Genomic DNA, 23438 nt, shown 5'->3' on the forward strand with positions numbered 1-23438 from the left:
CTCAGCAGACCTGAAATTTGCTCAGTGCTGATAAAGAATGTAGGTAACGTTGCCTAAAGCTGTGTTTGCTCAGAGCTCACTGGCACAGAAAACTCTGAGGGCCCAGAATATTTTATACAATGTTGCTGCTAGGGCAATCTTCTGGCCTGACCCAAGTTAATAGTTGATACAATGTTTCAAGTTCGTTGCAGACAGGCCATGCGAAGCCAATGTGATTTTTAGGATATTTTTTTTTATCCTGATATTTTCTACCTGCAGGCTGCAATTTTTTTATTTGTTGGCTTTATGTAGGCTATTTTTACATAGTTGGCAATGGCAATAGAAGTTTGTTTTAAGGTTTATCATTTTCATTTAGATTTGGATAGAATTTTGATTAACCACATGACAATGATTTAGAGATATGAATACATTTTTATTATAAATTTAAATGAAACTGTTCCACAAAAATGTGCATATGAAAACCATAACTGGCACGCAGATCGGTAGAAATGGTAAGATAAATTGGCATGTCACATGAGAAAGGTTGCAGACTCCTCGTGTAGCCTATTACCAGCAACTTCAGGAGAGTAATGGCAGAATCTGTGAAAGCCAGCAGGAGCAGGAGGAGAATGGTTGGGTCAAGTGAAGTTTTTTTTTCTTCTCCTTCTGGTTATCTAGATCTCTGCCTCCCTCTTGAGTCATTTGTGTCTTAGTTCATCAAACAGTAAGCTTAAAGCATCAGACAAGCTCAATGCATATAGTTGATTTTATTAAAACTCATAGGGTGTGTCTATATATGGAAAAATACAATACACAATCGATTGGTCAAAAGAACAGACGACTTTCGGTCGACCAATATTTTATTTAGTCGGGGACAGCCCTATGCTGCTGCTGCTGCTGCACTGTATACGCCTAGGTATGTAGCCTAGCTAATACTGTACACGATACACTCCCAATTTAGCCAGCACACTGCAGCCCTCCAGCCCAGGAGTGAGACCCACTGCCCTAGTACCCTCTAGGAGTCAACAGGTCCCCCCCCAGTCTAACACTAGCATGGCCTTACCAGCCTCTCTTCTGCATGATTAAAGCAGAGCTCTCCTTTATGACCGTTCTGTGAAATAGGAGACATAGACTATCTTCCATGCTGGATTATGTGTAGAATAGAATAGCCTTTTTGGCGGCTGTGTAGGCCTGTCTGGTGCCATTTGGCATTGACACTATAAGCTAGGGTGGATATCCGTGTCTATTCTCCCCTGTGAAAGTGATATGGCTGAATGTATACTGTTCTGTTTTGTCCAGACCAGACACACATACACACATACACCTGAGGGCTTCTGAATCAGACAGTGTTAGAGCTGCCATAGGTCTAGGTGTTGTATGGCGCTATTATTCCCAGGAGAGCTCAGAGAAGAGTAGCTGAAGTCTAACGGTGACTGTTTCGGAGTGGTCTTTTACAGCCAGCCAGGGCTCTAACTATGGGTTTACATTCTCTATGTAACCATGGGTTTACGTAGATGCAGCTATGGGTTTACATGCTATATGTAACTAAGTATAAACTCTAACATAGTCTATTAACTAGAAGGGTATCTTGACGGCGTAGAGAACATGTTGCTGTTGTAAAGTGAATTTTCTGTAATTCTAGAAATGTTTCCGTTGAGCTGAGAGAATTTTGCAGTTTTTAAGCAAATTCTGCCCATTTTGACATGGAGATGAGATACAATCTTGCAGTTATAAAGCTAATTTCCCCGAATTCTATGCATTTTGCCATGGCTAATGTTGTTCCTCTGGTCAAACATTAACTAAATCAATGGGCATGTGCCCTGAATGCCCATTTTGTTAAATGTTCTATTCTCCCTGACTGTCTAGCTTTTATTTGATTGTTAGTTCTCAAAGATGGTATTATATATATATATATATATATATATATATATATATATATATATATATATATATATATATATATATATATATATATATATATATATATATATATATATATATATATATAAACTCAGCAAAAAAACTTTCCTTTTTCAGGACCCAGTCTTTCTAAGATAATTTGTAAAAATCAAAATAACTTCACATATCTTCATTGTAAAGGGTTTAAACACTTGTTTCCCATGCATGTTTTAATTAACCATAAACAATTAATGAACATGCACCTGTGGAATGGTCGTTAAGACACTAACAGCTTACAGACGGTAGGCAATTAAAGTCACAGTTATGAAAACTTAGGACACTAAAGAGGCCTTTCTACTGACTCTGGAAAAACACCAAAAGAAAGATGCCCAGGGTCCCTGCTCATCTGCATGAACGTGCCTTGGGCATGCTGCAAGGAGGCATGAGGACTGCAGATGTGGCCAGGGCAATAAATTGCAATGTCCGTACTGTGAGACGCCGAAGACAGCGCTACAGGGAGACAGGACGGACAGCTGATCGTCCTCGCAGTGAAAGACCACGTGTAACAACACCTGCACAGGATCAGTACATCCAAACATCACACCTGCGGGACAGGTACAGGATGGCAACAACAACTGCCCAAGTTACACCAGGAACGCACAATCCCTCCATCAGTGCTCAGACTGTCCGCAATAGGCTGAGAGAGGCTGGACTGAGGGCTTGTAGGCCTGTTGTAAGGCAGGTCCTCACCAGACATCACCGGCAACAACGTTGCCTATGGGCACAAACCCACCGTCGCTGGACCAGACAGGACTGGCAAAAAGTGTTCTTCACTGACAAGTCACGGTTTTGTCTCACCAGGGGTGATGGTCGGATTCGCGTTTATCGTCGAAGGAAGGAGCGTTACATCGAGGCCTGTACTCTGGAGCGGGATCGATTTGGAGGTGGAGGGTCCGTCATGGTCTGGGGCGGTGTCACATCATCATCGGACTGAGCTTGGTGTCATTGCAGGCAATCTCAACGCTGTGCGTTACAGGGAAGACATCCTCCTCCCTCATGTGGTACCCTTTCTGCAGGCTCATCCTGACATGACCCTCCAGCATGACAGTGCCACCAGCCATACTGCTCGTTCTGTGCCTGATTTCCTGCAAGACAGAAATGTCAGTGTTCTGCAATGGCCAGCGAAGAGCCCGGATCTCAATCCCATTGAGCACGTCTGGGACCTGTTGGATCGGAGGGTGAGGGCTAGGGCCATTCCCCCCCAGAAATGTCCGGGAACTTGCAGGTGCGTTGGTGGAATAGTGGGGTAACATCTCACAGCAAGAACTGGCACATCTGGTGCAGTCCATGAGGAGGAGATGCACTGCTGTACTTAATGCAGCTGGTGGCTACACCAGATACTGACTGTTACTTTTGATTTTGACCCCCCCCTCCCCCCTTTGTTCAGGGACACATTATTCAATTTCTGTTAGTCACATGTCTGTGGAACTTGTTCAGTTTATGTCTGTCTCAGTTGTTGAATCTTGTTATGTTCATACAAATATTTACAAATGTTAAGTTTACCGAAAATGAACGCAGTTGACAGTGAGAGGACGTTTCTTTTTTTGCTGAGTTTAGTTCAATATACTTTTTATCTGGTTTTGGTCATTTGAGTTGACACAAACAGTTTTTACATTCCGAAAATGACCGCTTAGTCGCCCCACCTAAGAATTATTTAATACAGAAAACCCCTGTAATTAGCTCCACATTAAAGGGGTAGTTTGAGATGTTGGCAATGAAGCCCTTTTGTGTACTTCCCCAGAGTCGTATGAACAGGAACAGCTAGCATGATAACTTCCTTCATTCTGGACGCAGAGACATATAAATCGTGTCCACGATGGTATTCTGTTGCAGCTAGCGATATTCATAATTTTTTTTTTTTTTACAGTAAAATTCCTACAAATATTTGTTCAATAGTGGACACAGTTTGAAAACCCCTGCACTAGGCTATTTACTATGTATTTGCATGACCCCTTTACTTTTTCCACATTTTATTGGGTTACAGCCTTATTCTAAAATTGATTAAATTGTTTTTTTCCCTCATCAATCTACACACAATACCCCATAATGACAAAGCAAAAACAGGTTCTCCCATCTCCACAGAGGAACTCTAGAGCGCTGTCCGTGACCATCGGGTTCTTGGTCACCTCCCAGGCAGCCAGCTCTAGGAAGAGTCTTGGTGGTTCCGAACTTCTTCCATTTAAGAAGGATGGAGGCCACTGTGTTCTTGGGTACATTAAATGCTGCAGAATTCTTTGGGTAGCCTTCCCCAGATCTGTGCCTCGACACAATCCTGTCTCAGAGCTCTACGGACAATTCCTTCGACCTCATGGCTTGGTTTTTGCTCTGACATGCACTGTCAACTGTGGGACCTTCTATAGACAGGTTTGTGCCTTTCCAAATCATGTCCAATCAATTGAATTTACCACAGGTGGACTCCAATCAAGGTGTAGAAATATCTCAAGGATGATCAATGGAAACAGGATGCACCTGACCTCAATTTCCATCACCCTAGGCCTAGAAAGTGACCTACTGTAAATGGCTGTTGTAGCTACGCTACATAGCTGGGTCGGCTGTGGATGGAAACGCATGTTATGAAAGCTCTCAGGGGAGATTGTTCCCAGGATGGGTTCTCTCAGGGGTGGGGAGATGGGCAGGGAGGGACATCCTACCCTGGGAGAGGAGAGGAACAGACCAGGTGTCTGTCTCTGGTCCAGCACTGGCTTCCCGTTGATTGGCTGCTGACAGCCTATCAGCTCTGTGGAACACTGAGTCCGTGCAGCACTGGTTTCGTGAGGCTACCTGTGCCTTGTACAGGGGTGTGTGTGTGTGTGTGCAAGCAGCAGTATTATTGAGCTGAACAGGCTGCACACGTGCTGCACGGCCTCCCTCTTCCTTAGACACACACACGCCCCACTGAGCTCTATGGCACCCTGCCACACACACACACACTGGCTCAGTTATCTACGGAGAGAGGGAGGAGGTGTGAGCAAAGAGGGAACTACTGGCTCAGTTATCTACGGAGAGAGGGAGGAGGTGTGAGCAAAGATGGACCTACTGGCCCAGTTATCTACGGAGAGAGGGAGGAGGTGTGAGCAAAGAGGGACCTACTGGCCCAGTTATCTACGGAGAGAGGGAGGAGGTGTGAGCAAAGAGGGACCTACTGGCCCAGTTATCTACGGAGAGAGGGAGGAGGTGTGAGCAAAGAGAGCACACTGGCCCAGTTATCTACGGAGAGAGGGAGGAGGTGTGAGCAAAGAGGGACCTACTGGCCCAGTTATCTACGGAGAGAGGGAGGAGGTGTGAGCAAAGAGAGCACACTGGCCCAGTTATCTACGGAGAGAGGGAGGAGGTGTGAGCAAAGAGGGACACACTGGCTCAGTTATCTACGGAGAGAGGGAGGAGGTGTGAGCAAAGAGAGCACACTGGCCCAGTTATCTACGGAGAGAGGGAGGAGGTGTGAGCAAAGAGAGCACACTGGCCCAGTTATCTACGGAGAGAGGGAGGAGGTGTGAGCAAAGAGGGAGAAAAGAAAAGGAGGGGTAGAGAGCAGAAAGAGGTAGTGGGGGGAGGAGAGGGTACGACTAGACAGGGAATAGAAGGGAGGCTGAGTGATGAGGGGGTAAAGGAGAGGAGAGGAAGAGAGGGGTGGAGCATACGGCCTAGTGGAAGGGGTTTCTAAATTAGCAGTGGTAAGTTGGCTGGATGGAGAAAAGGCGTTGAGACGGTTTGTATTTTCATGTAAAAGGGAATCAATGAACCAATCTATGGAAATACTCAGCCATTTTGCATAAAATGATGTGCTCTTGACACCAGCTGCTACTGTATATACAACAAACACACACCCACACAGTCACTCTCTCAGCAGGTGCTAATTTAGGCAGAGAGAGGGAAAGAGGAAACACTAGAGTAATTGACTGGTGCATATTAGTCAGCTGATGAGAATCCTTCTTCCTGTGTGACCATAGAGAAGATTATCAGCAGAGAGCGAGAGAGAGACACAAATTTGACCCTAATAACTACCGTGGGGTATGCGTCAACAGCAACCTTGGGAAAATCCTCTGCATTAACAGCAGACTCGTACATTTCCTCAGTGAAAACAATCTACTGAGCAAATGTCAAATTGGCTTTTTACCAAGTTACCGTACGACAGAACACGTATTCACCCTGCACACCCTAATTGACAAACAAACAAACCAAAACAAAGGCAAAGTCTTCTCATGCTTTGTTGATTTCAAAAAAGCTTTTGACATAATTTGGCATGAGGGTCTGCTATACAAATTGATGGAAAGTGGTGTTGGGGGAAAAACGTATGACATTATTAAATCCATGTACACAAACAACAACAAGTGTGTGGTTAAAATTGGCAAAAAACACACATTTCTTTCCACAGTGCCGTGGGGTGAGACAGGGATGCAGCTTAAGCCCCACCCTCTTCAACATGTACAGTACCAGTCAAAAGTTTGGACACACCTACTCATTCAAGGGTTTTTCTATATTTCTACATTGTACAATAATAGTGAAGACATCAGAACTATGAAATAACACATATGGAATCATGTAGTAACCAAAAAAGTGTTAAACAAATCAAAATGTATTTAATTTTTGAGATTCTTCAAATAGCCACCCTTTGCCATGATGACAGCTTTGCACACTCTTGGCATTCTCTCAACCAGCTTCACCTGGAATGCTTTTCCAACGGTCTTGAAGGAGTTCCCACATATGCTGAGCACTTCTTGGCTGCTTTTCCTTCACTCTGCCGTCCGACTCATCCCAAACCATCTTAATTGGGTTGAGGTCGGGGGATTGTGGAGGCCAAGTCATCTGATGCAGCACTCCATCACTCTCCTCCTTGGTAAAATATCCCTTACACAGCCTGGAGGTGTGTTGGATCATTGTCCTTTTGAAAAACAAATTATTAGTCCCACTAAGCCCAAACCAGATGGGATGGCGTATCGCTGCAGAATGCTGTGGTAGCCATGCTTGTTAAGTGTGCCTTGAATTCTAAATAAATCACAGACAGTGTCACCAGCAAAGCACCCCCACACCATAACACCACCACCTCCATGCTTTACAGTGGGAACTACACATGCGGAGATCATCCATTCACCCACACCGCGTCTCACAAAGACACGGCAGTTTGAACCAAAAATCTCATATTTGGACTCCAGACCAAAGGACACATTTCCACCGGTCTAATGTCCATTGCTCGTGTTTCTTGGCCAAAGCAGGTCTCTTCTTCTTATTGGTGTCCTTTTAGTAGTGGTTTCTTTGCAGCAATTCGACCCACGAAGGCCTTATTCACACAGTCCCCTCTGAACAGTTGATGTTGAGATGTGTCTGTTATTTGAACTCTGTGAAGCATTTATTTGGGCTGCAATTTCTGAGGCTGGTAACTATAATGAACTTATCCTCTGCAGCAGAGGTAACTATGGGTCTTCCATTCCTGTGGCGGTCCTCATGAGAGCCAGTTTCATCATAGCGCTGGATGGTTTTTGCCACTGCACTTGAAGAGACTTTCAAAGTTCTTGAAATGTTCCGTATTTACTGACCTTAATGTCTTAAAGTAAAGATGGACTGTCGTTTCTCTTTGCTTATTTGAGCTGTTCTTGCCATAATATGGACTTGGCCTTTTACCAAATAGGGCTATCTTCTGCAACCAAGGAGGGCCTACAGCAGCACCTAGATCTTCTGCACAGATTCTGTCAGACCTGGACCCTGACAGTAAATCTCAAAGACAAAAATAAAGGTGTTCCAAAAAAGGTCCAGTTGCCAGGACCACAAACACAATCTAGAGAACACAAACTATACATACCTCGGCCTAAACGTCAGCACCATAGGTAACTTCGACAAAGCTGTGAACGATCTGAGAGACACGGCAAGAAAGGCCTTCTATGCCATCAAAAGGAACATAAAATTCGACATAACAATTAGGATCTGGCTAAAAATACTTGAATCAGTTATAGAACCCGTTGCCCTTCATTCCAACCAGGAATTCACAAAATGGGGCAAACACCAAATTGAGAGACTGCATGCATAATTCTGCAAAAATATCCTCAGTGTACAATGTAAAATACCAAATAATGCATGCAGAGTTAGGCCGATACCCGCTAATTGTCCAAATCCTGAAAAGAGACATTAAAATCTACAACCACCTAAAAGGAAGTGATTCCCAAACCTTCCATAATAAAGCCATCACCTACAGAGAGATGAACCTGGAGAAGAGTCCCCTAAGCAAGCTGGTCCTGGGGCTCTGTTCACAAACACAAACAGACCCCACAGAGGCCCAGGACAGCAACACAATTAGAACCAACCAAATCATGAGAAAACAAAAAGATAATTACTTGACTCATTGGAAAGAATTTACAACAAAACTAAGCAAACTAGAATGCTATTTGGCCCTGAACAGAGAGTACACAGTGGCAGAATACATGACTACTGTGACTGACCCAATATTAAGGAAATCTTTGACTATATACAGACTCAGTGAGCATAGCCTTGCTATTGAGAAAGGCCACCGTAGGTAGACCTGGCTCTCAAGAGAAGACAGACTATGTGCACACTGCCCACAAAATGAGGTGCAAACTGAGCTGCACTTCCTAGCTTCATGCCAAATGTATGACCATATTAGAGACACATACTTCCCTCAGATTACACAGACCCACAAAGAATTGAAACAAATCCAATTTGGATAAACTCCTATCTATTGGGTGAAATACCAGTGTGCAATCACTGCAGCAAGATTTGTGACCTGTTGCCACAAGAAAAGGGAAACCAGTGAAGAACACCATTGTATTATTTATTTTCCTTTTTGTACTTTAACTATTTGCACATCATTATAACACTGTATATAGACATGACATTTGAAACGTCTTCATTATTTTTGAACTTTTGTGAGTGTAATGTTTACTGTACATTTTCTGTTTATTTCACTTTAGTTTATTATCCATTTCACTTGCTTTGGCAATGTAAACATGTGTTTCCCGAGCCAATAAAGCTCCTTAAATTGCAATTGAATTGAGGGAGTGAGGGAAAGAGGGCATTGTGTGTCATCTCTCCTCTCCCTCTACTGCTGCCGTCTGCTGAATAGTAATCAGTGACACCGGGAATGAGAGGGGAGCGGAGAGGGGGAGAAAAGGCAAGCTGCATTATCTGCTGGTAGTGGAGAGATGGAGAGCTATAGAGAGGGGGAGAGAGTGTGACAGAGGGAAGGGGATAGAAGGAGAGAAGGGAAAGGAAGAACAGTAGAGAGCTGCTGGAGGATGTCATGTTGTTTCAGGGAGGTCCTGCACCGCACAGAAGGCTTGGCATACATGGTAGAGTATTGTTTGCGTTTGGTCTGATGATACATTTTCCATGGCCAGTGTGTGGTATTGTGTGTGTGTGTGTGTGTGTGGCTTTGAAGATGTGTGTGTTTGTTCCAGGTATATCTCCTCAGCTGATGTGTGTGTCTGTGATTAGCTGAGCGGTGACTCACTCTCTGCCGGCTCTGACTGAGGTGTGGGAGGGAGAGGGCGGAGGGAGGTTGGCTGAGCTACCTTGATTTTTATCTGACTTTGACAAGTGACTCTTAACTGTGCGTGTGAAACCGTTAAATATCTTTATTTTAGACAGGCGCCTCTGTCTGCAGCACCATGCTATTATTTTTGATGAGGTGTCGTGCCTGATCTCTTTGATTTGGGTTACATTCCCTTGCTTCCAGTTTCCAGTGTTGTGTTACCAGTACGGTGTCAGTGTGTGCATATGTTACAGTATCTGTTTTATAATACACCGCTCTAAAATAACACATCCTAGATCTGAATGAATGAAATAATCTTATTAAATACTTTTTTCTTTACATAGTTGAATGTGCTGACAACAAAATCACACACAAATTATCAATGGAAATCAAATTTATCAACCCATGGAGGTCTGGATTTGGAGTCACCCTCAAAATTAAAGTGGAAAACCACACTACAGGCTGATCCAACTTTGATGTAATATCCTTAAAACAAGTCAAAATGACGCTCAGTAGTGTGTGTGGCCTCCACGTGCCTGTATGACCTCCCTACAACGCCTGGGCATGCTCCTGATGAGGTGGCGGATGGTCTCCTGAGGGATCTCCTCCCAGACCTGGACTAAAGCATGGATGGAGCGAGACATGATGTCCCAGATGTGCTCAATTGGATTCAGGTTTGGGGAACGGGCGGGCCAGTCCATAGCATCAATGCCTTCCTCTTGCAGGAACTGCTGACACACTCCAGCCACACGAGGTCTAGCATTGTCTTGCATTAGGAGGAAACCAGGGCCAACCGCACCAGCATATGGTCTCACAAGGGGTCTGAGAATCTCATCTCGGTACCTAATGGCAGTCAGGCTACCTCTGGCGAGCACATGGAGGGCTGTGCGGCCCCCCAAAGAAATGCCTCCCCACACCATGACTGACCCACCGGCAAACCGGTCATGCTGGAGGATGTTGCAGGCAGCAGAACGTTCTCCACGGCGTCTCCAGACTCTGTCACGTCTGTCACATGTGCTCAGTGTGAACCTGCTTTCATCTGTGAAGAGCACAGGGCGCCAGTGGCGAATTTGCCAATCTTGGTGTTCTCTGGCAAATGCCAAACGTCCTGCACGGTGTTGGGCTGTAAGCACAACCCCCACCTGTGGACGTCGGGCCCTCATACCACCCTCATGGAGTCTGTTTCTGACCGTTTGAGCAGACACATGCACATTTGTGGCCTGCTGGAGGTCATTTTGCAGGGCTCTGGCAGTGCTCCTCCTGCTCCTCCTTGCACAAAGGCGGAGGTAGCAGTCCTGCTGCTGGGTTGTTGACCTCCTACGGCCTCCTCCACATCTCCTGATGTACTGGCCTGTCTCCTGGTAGCGCCTCCATGCTCTGGACACTACGCTGACAGACACAGCAAACCTTCTTGCCACAGCTCGCATTGATGTGCCATCCTGGATGAGCTGCACTACCTGAGCCACTTGTGTGGGTTGTAGAATCCGTCTCATGCTACCACTAGAGTGAAAGCACCGCCAGCATTCAAACGTGACCAAAACATCAGCCAGGAAGCATAGGAACTGAGAAGTGGTCTGTGGTCACCACCTGCAAAACCAGTCCTTTTTTGGGGGTGTCTTGCTAATTGCCTATAATTTCCACCTGTTGTCTATTCCATTTGCACAACAGCATGTGAAATGTATTGTCAATCAGTGTTGCTTCCTAAGTGGACAGTTTGATTTCACAGAAGTGTGATTGACTTGGAGTTACATTGTGTTGTTTAAGTGTTCCCTTAATTTTTTTGAGCAGTGTACTATGATCTGTTGGTATGTCCTAGTCACAGGCTGGTGATGGCGACAAGACGTTGTCTAAGACAGAATAATAAGACATGCTGCATGTTACGAACCCCGTGGCTTTAAACGTCTAGGGTGGATGGACAAGAGACCCGTAACATAATTCATGCAAATTAGAACCGTGACATGGAACAGTGAGAAGAAAAACTACACGACAACCATAAACTACCGTCAAACATAAAAGGTTTATTTGTGAACACACGGTAAAGGTTTGGGGAAAAGGGCTGAGCAGGACCCAAGAAATGAAACAATAGTGTAAAACACCCCTAAACTGATCTTGCCTGCCTCAAGAACCGCTAAGCTACTGCTAATCATACAAAAATACAGTGGGTGGTCCGCTCAGGTCTAACTAGTGTTTTTAGACAGTTTTCTTCCTACGGGTAATGTACGCCCAAGGGCAACATGCTTAAATTCCCCTTTTCCCAGAAACACACAAAGTTACCAAACAGAGTAACCAGCAAATGAGTGAGTACACAGGACGCCACAGTATCCATACTCACATACGGAAAATAGTCTCTAACAACAAACACAACTGACCGGCTTTTAAACAATGGGATGTGTAATTGAAAAACCAGAAACAGGTGGTGCAATGCAGAGGAATGTCCACTGATTGGTCCACCTCAGCAATCAGCAGACACCCCAACGACCACCAATCAGGAACATACAGGACACCTGTGATTAGGGCAGAAGGAGAGGAAAAACACCATTCATTAAAATCACAATTTAACCAACACCCATCTATTTTTGTGCCTACCTCGACCTACCATTTGGTTTTGATGAATTGAAACCAAACCATATTATTTGAATGAAAAGTATTTTAATAAACAACAGGAAAAGGTGACTGTAAGAAGCACATTTCAAATGGGCTACATGTCATATTAAACAGTATATAAACACTCTAAATAGGTCAGGAGCCAGACAGGGAGCCTAAGAAGGAACGATTAATGAATTATTTAGGCTGTATTATTTTAATTATTTCAAGAGTATAGCCTACAAAGAACTACATTGTGAAGGGTTTTGATCACGCGGACTGGGATATGTTCCGGGTAGCCTCTGAGAATAACATAGATGAATACACTGATACGGTTACTGAGTTAATCAGGAACTGTATAGGAGATGTTGTACCCACTGTGATTATTAAAACCTACCCAAACCAGAAACCGTGGAAAATGGCAGCATTCGCTAAACTGAAAGCGCGAACCACCGCATTTAACCATGGCAAGGTGACTGGGAATATGGCTGAATACAAACAGTATAGTTATTCCCTCCGTAAGGCAATCAAACAGGCAAAACGTCAGTATAGAGGTGAAGTGGAGTCGCAATTCAACGGCTCAGACACGAGACGTATGTGGCAGGGTCTACAGACAATCACGGACTACAAAGAGAAAACCAGCCATGTCGTGGACACCGACGACTTGCTTCCAGACAAGCTAAACACCTTCGCCCGCTTTGAGGATAACACAGTGCCACCGACGCGGCCCGCTACCAAGGACTGTGGGCTCTCCTTCTCTGTGGCCGACGTGAGTAAGACATTTAAGCATGTTAACCCTCGCAAGGCTGCCGTCCCAGACGGCATCCCTAGCCGCGTCCTCAGAGCATGCGCAGACCAGCTGGCTGGAGTGTTAATGGACATATTCAATCTCTCCCAATCCCAGTCTGCTGTCCCCACTTGTTTCAAGATGTCCACCATCGTTCCTATACCCAAGAAAGCAAAGGTAACTGAACTAAATGACTATCGCCCCGTAGCACTCACTTTTGTCATCATGAAGTGCTTTGAGGGGCTAGTTTAAGGATCATATCACCTCTACCTTACCTGACACCCTAGACCCACTCCAATTTGCTTACCGCCTCAATAGATCCACAGACGATGCAATCGCCATCGCACTGCACACTTCCCTATCCCATCTGGACAAGAGGAATACCTATGTAAGAATGCTGTTCATTGACTATAGCTCAGCATTCAACACCATAGTAACCTCCAAGCTCATCATTAAGCTTGGGTCCCTGGGTCTAAACCCCGCCCTGTGCAACTGTGTCATGGACTTCCTGACGGGCCGCCCCAGGTGGTGAAGGTAAGAAGAAACACCTCCACTTCGCTTATCGTCAACACTGGGGCCCCACAAGGGTGCGTGCTCAGCCCCCTCCTGTACTCCCTGTTCACCCATTACTGCGTGGCTGCGCACATCTCCAACTCAATCATCACGTTTTGCAGACGACACAACAGTAGTAGGCCTGATTTACCAACAATGGCGAGACAGCCTACAGGGAGGAGGTGAGGGCCCTGGGAGTGTGGTGCCGGGAAAATAATCTCTCATTCAACGTCAACAAAACAAAGGAGCTGATCGTGGACTTCAGGAAACAGCAGAGGGAGCACGCCCCTATCCACATCGACGGGACCGCAGTGGAGTAGGTGGAAAGCTTCAAGTTCCTCGGCGTACACATCACTGACTATCTGAAATGGTCCACCCACACAGACAATGTGGTGAAGAAGGCGCCTCTTCAACCTCAGGAGGCTGAAGAAATTTGACTTGGCACCTAAAACCCTCACAAACTTTTACAGATGCACAATTAAGGGCATCCTGTCGGGCTGTTTCACCGCCTGGTACGGCAACTACACTGCCCGCAAACGCAGGGCTTTCCAGAGGGTGGTGCGGTCTGCCCAACACATCACTGGGGGCAAACTACCTTCCCTCCAGGACACCTACAGCACCCGATGTCACAGGAAGGCCAAAAAGATAATCAAGAACAACAACCACCCGAGTCACTGCCTGTTCACCCCACTATCATCCAGAAGGCGAGGTCAGTACAGGTGCATCAAAGCTGGGACCTATAGATTGAAAAACAGCTTCTATCTCAAGGCCATCAGACTGTTAAATAGCCATCACTAGGCGGCTTCCACCCGGTTACGTAACCCTGCACCTTAGAGGCTGCTGCCCTATATATAAAGACTTGAAATCACTGGCCACTTTAATAATGGGGTAGGCCTAAGGGTTATTTTACCTAAAATCCTTATCAAAATGGAAAGCTCATTGAAAGAGGTAATATGCCAGGCCTATTGGGCCAAAATCAATGATGGCCTATTGTATAGATAATAGAACAAATGAACAAAACCTTTAAGAGATCTGATTTTCAGTTTATAAATACTTTGGTACAATGACACACTTAGCTAGCTAGCCACCTGGTTACTTTCTGTTATAGCATGTGCGCATACTAATTACACCATCATGATTTCGGTATACCTGTCTCATCAGATTCCACAATGATTCTTTAATTGTGGACACTACATCACCACACTCCCTCTCTTGCTCTTGTTCCTCATCTTTGACTACAAGTGCATGCTGGGCCGGGCATGCCCTGAGGTCGTGAAGTGAGCGAAATTGGACCGGGCAAGAAGGCCGACGCTCCAGCCTTTGGGGAAATTGGCGCCACGCTCCAGTCAAATTGGGCATGCTCCATTCCCTGCTCCACTCCAGCTTCACTCTGCTCATCATACTCTGATAGGGGTACAGCGTGTGCAGGCTTTCGCTCCAGCCTAGCACTAACACTTGGTGCCTAAATGAAGGTTGTGGAGAATGTGTGGTATCAGGTGTGTTATAGCTGGGCTGGAACAAAATCCTGTAGCTCTCCAGGATCACCGGATCATGTCTTCCTTCACATGCTTCCTGAAACACCTGAACATGACACTGAAACCAATAGAGGCCTAAGCTACATGTTGTGACTGGGGCCTGCCGCCTACTATGGGTACAGGAGGGGGAGATACTGCTGTAAGCCCGGGTGGCTGAGCTGACTGACTGGATAGCTGCACTGTCTGCTGCGGATGGCTTTCTGCTTGGCTGCATGGCTGACTGGAAGGGATTATTAATGGGGATTGGGACGTTTGTTGCTAAAGTGTCAGATGGCAGGATTAAAGTGATTCTCATCTCCAACCTATTCTAAAGCAATGATAGGATTCATGGCCGCTGTACTGTAAAGCTTGGTAGCGCTTACCTGACCGACAACCTGGCTCTGTGTTCTGGGTTAATCTCTCTGTGAGCCCTGGGTGGGGTTAGCGCTTAGCCACGTGTTAACATTTGTACCAGCTTCCAGGCTCATCTGCCCAGTGCCCACACCACCCCCGTGACAGACGGTTACTAGGAATAAGATTAGATGAATGGACATATGATGTGGTGAGATGGATGGATGGATGGATGGATGGATGGATCGGAAGAGAATGAGGATGTCCTGCAGAAATTTTCTGTGACAAAAATCTGACTAAGTGGACTGGACAAGAGTTTTTGGAGCGATTTGAGAGCTTTTCAGTGATTAGCACAATTAATATTAGCATCACAGATGCCACACACAGCCTACATCAGCTGGTGAGCTGCAGGGAAGCATGCGATGAGTGTGGAGTAGCCTTGGGCGGTATCCTGCGTATACCGGGCATTTGGAAATGGCAACGGGATGGTTTTTCAATACCGTTGAAACCTTTTTCCTTTTTTTTATTTTTTATAATACGTTTGAATATTTGTAGCTACTTTTTTAGCTAAATACGTTAAGAAATAAAGAAGATTGTGTTCTTAATTTCACCTGTCACAATTTTTCATTTGAAGCTTCCCGGTAGTCCCCAGTCACATGGTGTTTCTTTACAAGCACACAACGACGAGAGACCGGAGCCTTGTGAGTCACTCACTGTTGTGCAGCACGCTCCAGGTGATATAGTTACAATATGGAATTCACAAATGTTTGCCAGTTAGATATCTTAACTATTAAGTTAACTGTCTAAAATTTGCTAAATGCTCTGCAGTTGTACATTTTGGTTTGCTAATTTAGTAGCTAGTTAGATATCTAGCTAATTTGGTTAGCTTCTTCCAAAATCAAGCTTGGTAACAGCAGAGAATTCTCTCTTAAGATCAAGAGCCTTGCTTTCTGATATTTGTGTTTTGCATGCAGCAAACTGAGTAGCGTGTATAACTTTGAGCTGGGATGTCTGTCCTACAATCTCTGAAGCTGGAGACTCTTATCTCCCTCACTAACTTTAAGCGTCAGTTGTCAGAGCAGCTTACCGATCACTGCACCTGCACACAGCCATTCTGAAATTAGCCCATCCAAATACCTCATCCCCATATTGTTATTTATTTTGCTAATTTGCACCCCAGTATCTCTATTTGCACATCATCTTTTGCACATCTATCATTCCAGTGTTAATATGAAATTGTAACTATTTTGCACTATGGCCTATTTATTGCCTTGCCTCCATAATTTACCACATTCGCACACGCTGTGTATATATATATATATATATATATATTCTGTTGTATTTTTGACTTTGTTTTGTTTACCCCATGTGCTCCTGAGTGGCGCAGTGGTCTAAGGCACTGCATCGCAGTGCTAACTGTGCCACTAGAGATCCTGGTTCGAATCCAGGCTCTGTCGCAGCCGGCCGCGACCGGGAGACTCATGGCCCAGCGTCGTCCAGGGTAGGGGAGGGAATGGCCGGCAGGGATGTAGCTCAGTTGATAGAGCATGGCGTTTGCAACGCCAGGGTTGTGGGTTCGTTTCCCACGGGGGGCCAGTATAAAAAAAACATGTATTCACTAACTGTAAGTCGCTCTGGATAAGAGCGTCTGCTAAATGACTAAAATGTAATGTGTAACTCTGTTGTTGTTTTTATCGCACTGCTTCGCTTTATCTTGGCCAGGTCGCAGTTGTAAATGAGAAATGGTTAAATAAATGAGAAATGGTTAAATAAAGGTGAAATAAATAAAAAATAGGTCAGAGACTATAAAATGTTAATTGCGCTTGTTAGCATTTCATTAGCATTCTCTATAGGATTGTACATGTAATTGTTAGGATTTCATTAGCATTCTCTATAGGATTGTACATGTACTTGTTAGCATTTCATTAGCATTCTCTATAGGATTGTACATGTAATTGTTAGTATTTCATTAGCATTCTCTATAGGATTATACATGTACTTGTTAGCATTTCATTAGCATTCTCTATAGGATTGTACATGTACTTGTTAGCATTTAATTAGCATTCTCTATAGGATTGTACATGTAATTGTTAGTATTGCCAATCTTCAGTTACAGAGGTTCAGTGGGGTTTGACAATAGCTCCCCTTGTGTTCAGTGCAGGTATTACAGAATATCCTGGTATGGCTAATGGCACAAGGTCGGTATGACCGTTTGACAATCTCCGCCCAAGCCTAGTGTGGAGCAGAGTATGTGAGCGGAGCGTGCCCAATTTGACTGGAGCGTGACATTTTATTGGCCACATGCGCCGAATACAACAGGTGCAGACATTACAGTGAAATGCTTACTTACAGCCCTTAACCAACAGTGTATTTATTTTTAATAAAAAAAAGTAGAATAAAACAACAAAAAAAGTGTTGAGAAAAAAAGAGCAGAAGTAAAATAAAATAACAGTAGGGAGGCTATATATACAGGGGGGTACCGGTGCAGAGTCAATGTGCGGGGGCACCGGCTAGTTGAGGTAGTTGAAGTAATATGTACATGTGGGTAGAGTTAAAGTGACTATGCATAAATAATTAACAGAGTAGCAGCAGCGTAAAAAGATGGGGTGGGGGGGGGCAGTGCAAATAGTCCGGGTAGCCATGATTAGCTGTTCAGGAGTCTTATGGCTTGGGGGTAGAAGCTGTTGAGAAGTCTTTTGGACCTAGACTTGGCACTCCGGTACCGCTTGCCGTGCGGTAGCAGAGAGAACAGTCTATGACTAGGGTGGCTGGAGTCTTTGACAATTTTGAGGGCTTTCCTCTGACACCGCCTGGTATAGAGGTCCTGGATGGCAGGAAGCTTGGCCCCAGTGATGTACTGGGCCGTACGCACTACCCTCTGTAGTGCCTTGCGGTCGGAGGCCAAGCAGTTGCCATACCAGGTGGTGATGCAACCAGTCAGGATGCTCTCGATGGTGCAGCTGTATAATTTTTTGAGGATCTGAGGACCCATGCCAAATCTTTTCAGTCTCCTGAGGGGGAATAGGCTTTGTCGTGCCCTCTTCACGACTGTCTTGGTGTGTTTGGACCACGATAGTTCATTGGTGATGTGCACACATTTACATTACATTTACATTTACTTCATTTAGCAGACGCTCTTATCCAGAGCGACTTCCAAATTGGTGCATTTACCTTATAGCAGTGGGATAACCACTTTACAATATATATATATATTTTTTGGTGGGGTAAGGGGGGGGGGGGGGGTAGAAGGATTACTTTATCCTATCCCAGGTATTCCTTAAAGAGGTGGGGTTTCAAGTGTCTCCGGAAGGTGGTGAGTGACTCCGATGTCCTGGCGTCGTGAGGGAGCTTGTTCCACCATTGGGGTGCCAGAGCAGCGAACAGTTTTGACTGGGCTGAGCGGGAACTGTGCTTCCGCAGAGGTAGGGGGGCCAGCAGGCCAGAGGTGGATGAACGCAATGCCCTCGTTTGGGTGTAGGGACTGATCACAGCCTGAAGGTACGGAGGTGCCGTTCCCCTCACAGCTCCGTAGGCAAGCACCATGGTGTTGTAGCAGATGCGAGCTTCAACTGGAAGCCAGTGGAGTGTGCGGAGGAGCGGGGTGACGTGAGAGAACTTGGGAAGGTTGAACACCAGACGGGCTGCGGCATTCTGGATGAGTTGTAGGGGTTTAATGGCACCGGCAGGGAGCCCAGCCAACAGCGAGTTGCAGTAATCCAGACGGGAGATGACAAGTGCCTGGATTAGGACCTGTGCCGCTTCCTGTGTAAGGCAGGGTCGTACTCGCCGAATGTTGTAGAGCATGAACCTACAGGATCGGGTCACCGCCTTGATGTTAGCGGAGAACGACAGGGTGTTGTCCAGGGTCACGCCAAGGCTCTTCGCTCTCTGGGAGGAGGACACAACGGAGTTGTCAACCGTGATGGCGAGATCATGGAACGGGCAGTCCTTCCCCGGGAGGAAGAGCAGCTCCGTCTTGCCGAGGTTCAGCTTGAGGTGGTGATCCGTCATCCACACAGATATGTCTGCCAGACATGCAGAGATGCGATTCGCCACCTGGTTATCAGAAGGGGGAAAGGAGAAGATTAGTTGTGTGTCGTCTGCGTAGCAATGATAGGAGAGGCCATGTGAGGATATGACAGAGCCAGGTGACTTGGTGTATAGCGAGAATAGGAGAGGGCCTAGAACTGAGCCCTGGGGACACCAGTGGTGAGAGCACGTGGTGCGGAGACAGATTCTCGCCACGCCACTGGGTAGGAGCGACCTGTCAGGTAGGACGCAATCCAAGAGTGAGCCGCGCCGGAGATGCCCAGCTCGGAGAGGGTGGAGAGGAGGATCACAGTATCAAAGGCAGCAGACAGGTCTAGAAGGACAAGAGCAGAGGAGAGAGAGTTAGCTTTAGCAGTGCGGAGAGCCTCCGTGACACAGAGAAGAGCAGTCTCAGTTGAATGACCAGTCTTGAAACCTGACTGGTTTGGATCAAGAAGGTCATTCTGAGAGAGATATCAAGAGAGTTGGCTAAAAACGGCACGCTCAAGAGTTTTGGAGAGAAAAGAAAGAAGGGATACTGGTCTGTAGTTGTTGACATTGGAGGGATCGAGTAGGTTTTTTGAGAAGGGGTGCAACTCTCGCTCTCTTGAAGACGGAAGGGACATAGCCAGCGGTCAAGGATGAGTTAATGGGTGAGGTGAGGGGACATAGAGAGTCAAATGATGCAGAAAGGAAGGAGAGGAGGGTTGAGGAGGCAGAATCAGGAGATTGGAGGGAGAAGGATTGAGCAGAGGGAAGAGATGATCTAATGGAAGAGGAGAGAGTAGCGGGAGAGAGAGAGCGAAGGTTGCGACGGCGCATTACCATCTGAGTAGGGGCAGAGTGAGTAGTGTTGGATGAGAGCGAGAGAGAAAAGGATACAAAGTAGTGGTCGGAGACATGGAGGGGAGTTGCAGTGAGATTAGTAGAAGAACAGCATCTAGTAAAGATGAGGTCAAGCGTATTGCCTGCCTTGTGAGTAGGGGGGGACGGTGAGAGGGTGAGGTCAAAAGAGGAGAGGAGTGGAAAGAAGGAGGCAGAGAGAAATGAGTCAAAGGTAGACGTAGGGAGGTTAAAGTCACCCAGAACTGTGAGGGGTGAGCCATCCTCAGGAAAGGAACTTGTCAAGCTCATTGATGAACTCTCCAAGGGAACCTGGAGGGCGATAAATGATAAGGATGTTAAGCTGTGACCGCATGGAATTCAAATGAGGAGACAGACAGATGGGTCAGGGGAATAATTGAGAATGTCCACTTGGGAGAGATGAGGATTCCTGTGCCACCACCCCGCTGACCAGATGCTCTCGGGGTATGCGAGAACACATGGTCAAACGAGGTGAGAGCAGTAGGAGTAGCAGTGTTTTCAGTGGTAATCCATGTTTCCGTCAGCGCCAAGAGGTCGAGGGACTGGAGGGTAGCATAGGCTGAGATGAACTCTGCCTTGTTGGCCGCAGAACGGCAGTTCCAGAGGCTGCCGTAGACCTGGAACTCCACGTGGGTCGTGCGCGCAGGGACCACCAGGTTAGAGTGGCAGCAGCCACGCGGTGTGAGGCGTTTGTATAGCCTGTGCGGAGAGGAGAGAACAGGGATAGACAGAGGCATAGTTGACAGGCTACAGAAAATGGCTACAATAATGCAAAGGAGATCGGAATGAAATGAACTAAACATCTGGGAAAGTGAGAGAGCATGGCCTCCCTCACTTACGTTTCACTGAAACACTCAAATATAACTCTCCCAACTTCCACCTCAGAAACTATAATTGTTGTAAACTACAGCGGTTCAATGTTTTCTAGGAATAGACTAATTTAGTTTATTCCGCTAGCTAACTTGGTACAGTATTCTTCCGTGAACTTGAACACCATGGAACTTGAAGCTATCAACCTGTTCCACTACAGCCCCGTCGATGAGAATGGGGGCATGCTCAGTCCTCTGGATACAAAATCCTTTAAGGAACTTTGGACCCCAACAAATCTAATTTCGATGTCTGATCCCACTTGTTTTCCTTAGAGACGATTTTAAAGTAGCCACAACATTTATTTTTATAAATAAAAATGTGTAACTGTATGCAGGAACATACAGTGCTGAATCAGAGCAAATTTGACTGCCTATTCTAGCTGTGTGTTTACAGGTGTATATTTCCAAGATGGATGACGATATCATAATGCTGTTTGTTTGTTTACAGGGCATTTGGAAAGTATTCAGACCCCTTGACTTTCTACATATTTTGTTACGTTATAGCCTTATTCTAAAATTGATTAAATAGTTTTTTTCCCCTCATCAATCTACACACAATACCCCGTAATGACAAAGCAAAAACTGTGTTTTAGAAATGTTTGCAAATGTGTTACACATTTAAAAAACGTATACCACATTTACATAAGTATTCAGACCCTTTACTCAGTACTTTGTTGAAGCACCTTTGGCAGCGATTACAGCCTCAAGTCTTCTTGGGTGTGATGCTACAAGCTTGGCGCACCTGTATTTGGGGAGTTTCTCACATTCTTCTCTGCAGATCCTCTCAAGCTCTGACAGGTTGGATGGGGAGTGTCGCTGCACAGCTATTTTCAGGTCTCTCCAGAGATGTTTGATCGGGTTCAAGTCCGGGCTCTGGCTGTGCCTCTCAAAGACATTCAAAGACTTGTCCCAAAGCCACTCCTGCATTGTCTTGGCTGTGTGCTTAGGGTCGTTGTCCTGGCTGTGTGCTTAGGGTCGTTGTCCTGTTGGAAGGTGAACCTTCACCCCAGTCTGAGGTCCTGAGCGCTCTGGAGCAGGTTTTCATCAAGGATCTCTGTACTCTCTGTGTTTCATCAGACCAGAGATTCTTGTTTTTCATGGTCAGAGTCCTTTAGGTGCCTTTTGGCAAACTCCAAGTGGGCTGTCATGTGCCTTTTACTGAGGAGTTGCTTCTATCTGGCCACTCTGCCATAAAGGCTTGATTGGTGGAGTGCTGCAGAGATGGTTGTCCTTCTGGAAGGTTCTCCCATCTCCACAGTATAACTCTAGAGCTCTTTCAGAGTGACCATTGGGTTCTTGGTCACCTGACCAAGACCCTTCTCCACCGATTGCTCAGTTTGGCCGGGTGGCCAGCTCTAGGAATAGTCTTGGTGGTTCCAAACTTCTTCAATTTTTAAGAAGAATGGAGGCCACTGTGTTCTTGGGGATCTTCAATGCTGCATACATTTTTTGGTACCCTTCCCCAGATCTGTGCCTTCACACAATCCTGTCTCAGCTCTACAGACAATTCCTTCGACATCATGGCTTGGTTTTGTCCTCTGCCTTGAACTGTCAGCTGTGGGACCTTATATAGACAGGTTTGTGCCTTTCCAAATCATGTCCAATCAATTTAATTTACCACAGGTGGACTCCAATCAATTTGTAGAAACATCTCAAGGATAATCAAGGGAAACAGGATGCACCGGAGCTCAATTTCGAGTCTCATAGGAAAGGGTTTGATTACTTCATGTAAATAAGGTATTTGTTTTTAATTTGAAATACATTTGCAACAAATTCGCAAAACGTGTTTTTGCTTTGTCATTATGATGTATTGTGTGTAGATTAATGTGGAAAACAATTAATTTAATCCATTTTAGAACAAGGCCGTTACGTAACAAAATGCTGAAAAAGTAAAGGGGTCTGAATACTTTCCGAATGCATTGTATATAGGGCAGACAATTGACTACTCATATTCCACATTTTAGGAATCTGAGCTTGCAATATTGGGCTACGTGACCTTACGTGGCACCCACCGGCATTACTATTCACTGTTTGAGATAAGGGTGTGTGTCAAAAATATCTATAGATTTAACCACTTTTGCAGTAAAATACTTTTACACAACCATCCATTTCATATATGGGAGACCTTGGTGGTGTCTTGTTATACCTCGGGTAGGGGTATGACTACACATCCAGTCCCATTCAGATCTACACACACTAGACTAGGAGAGTAGGGAAAATTATATGTTTTAAGGCAAGGCTCTCCAACCCTGAGAGGTACCCTCCTGTAGATTTTCACTCCAACCCTGTCCCTGGAGAGATACCCTCCTGTAGATTTTCACTCCAACCCTGTCCCTGGAGAGATACCCTCCTGTAGATTTTCACTCCAACCCTGTCCCTGGAGAGAAACCCTCCTGTAGATTTTCACTCCAACCCCAGTTGTAACTAACCTGATTAGTTAGCTAGTCACATGGTCAACCCTGTCTTCGTGGATG

The 23438-nt window shown here is 45.6% G+C and overlaps 1 protein-coding gene across 1 annotated transcript in view; it reads left to right on the forward strand.

The window, feature by feature from the left end:
• Nucleotides 1-23438, forward strand: part of LOC311143849 (lysine-specific demethylase 6A-like) — a gene marked incomplete at its 3' end in the record, with an annotated part of 104418 nt that overhangs the window by 38040 nt on the left and 42940 nt on the right. The window lies entirely within an intron of this gene.

The sequence above is a fragment of the Coregonus lavaretus genome (assembly GCF_964263955.1).
Source record: "Coregonus lavaretus genome assembly, chromosome: 16".
Lineage (NCBI taxonomy): Eukaryota > Metazoa > Chordata > Actinopteri > Salmoniformes > Salmonidae > Coregonus > Coregonus lavaretus.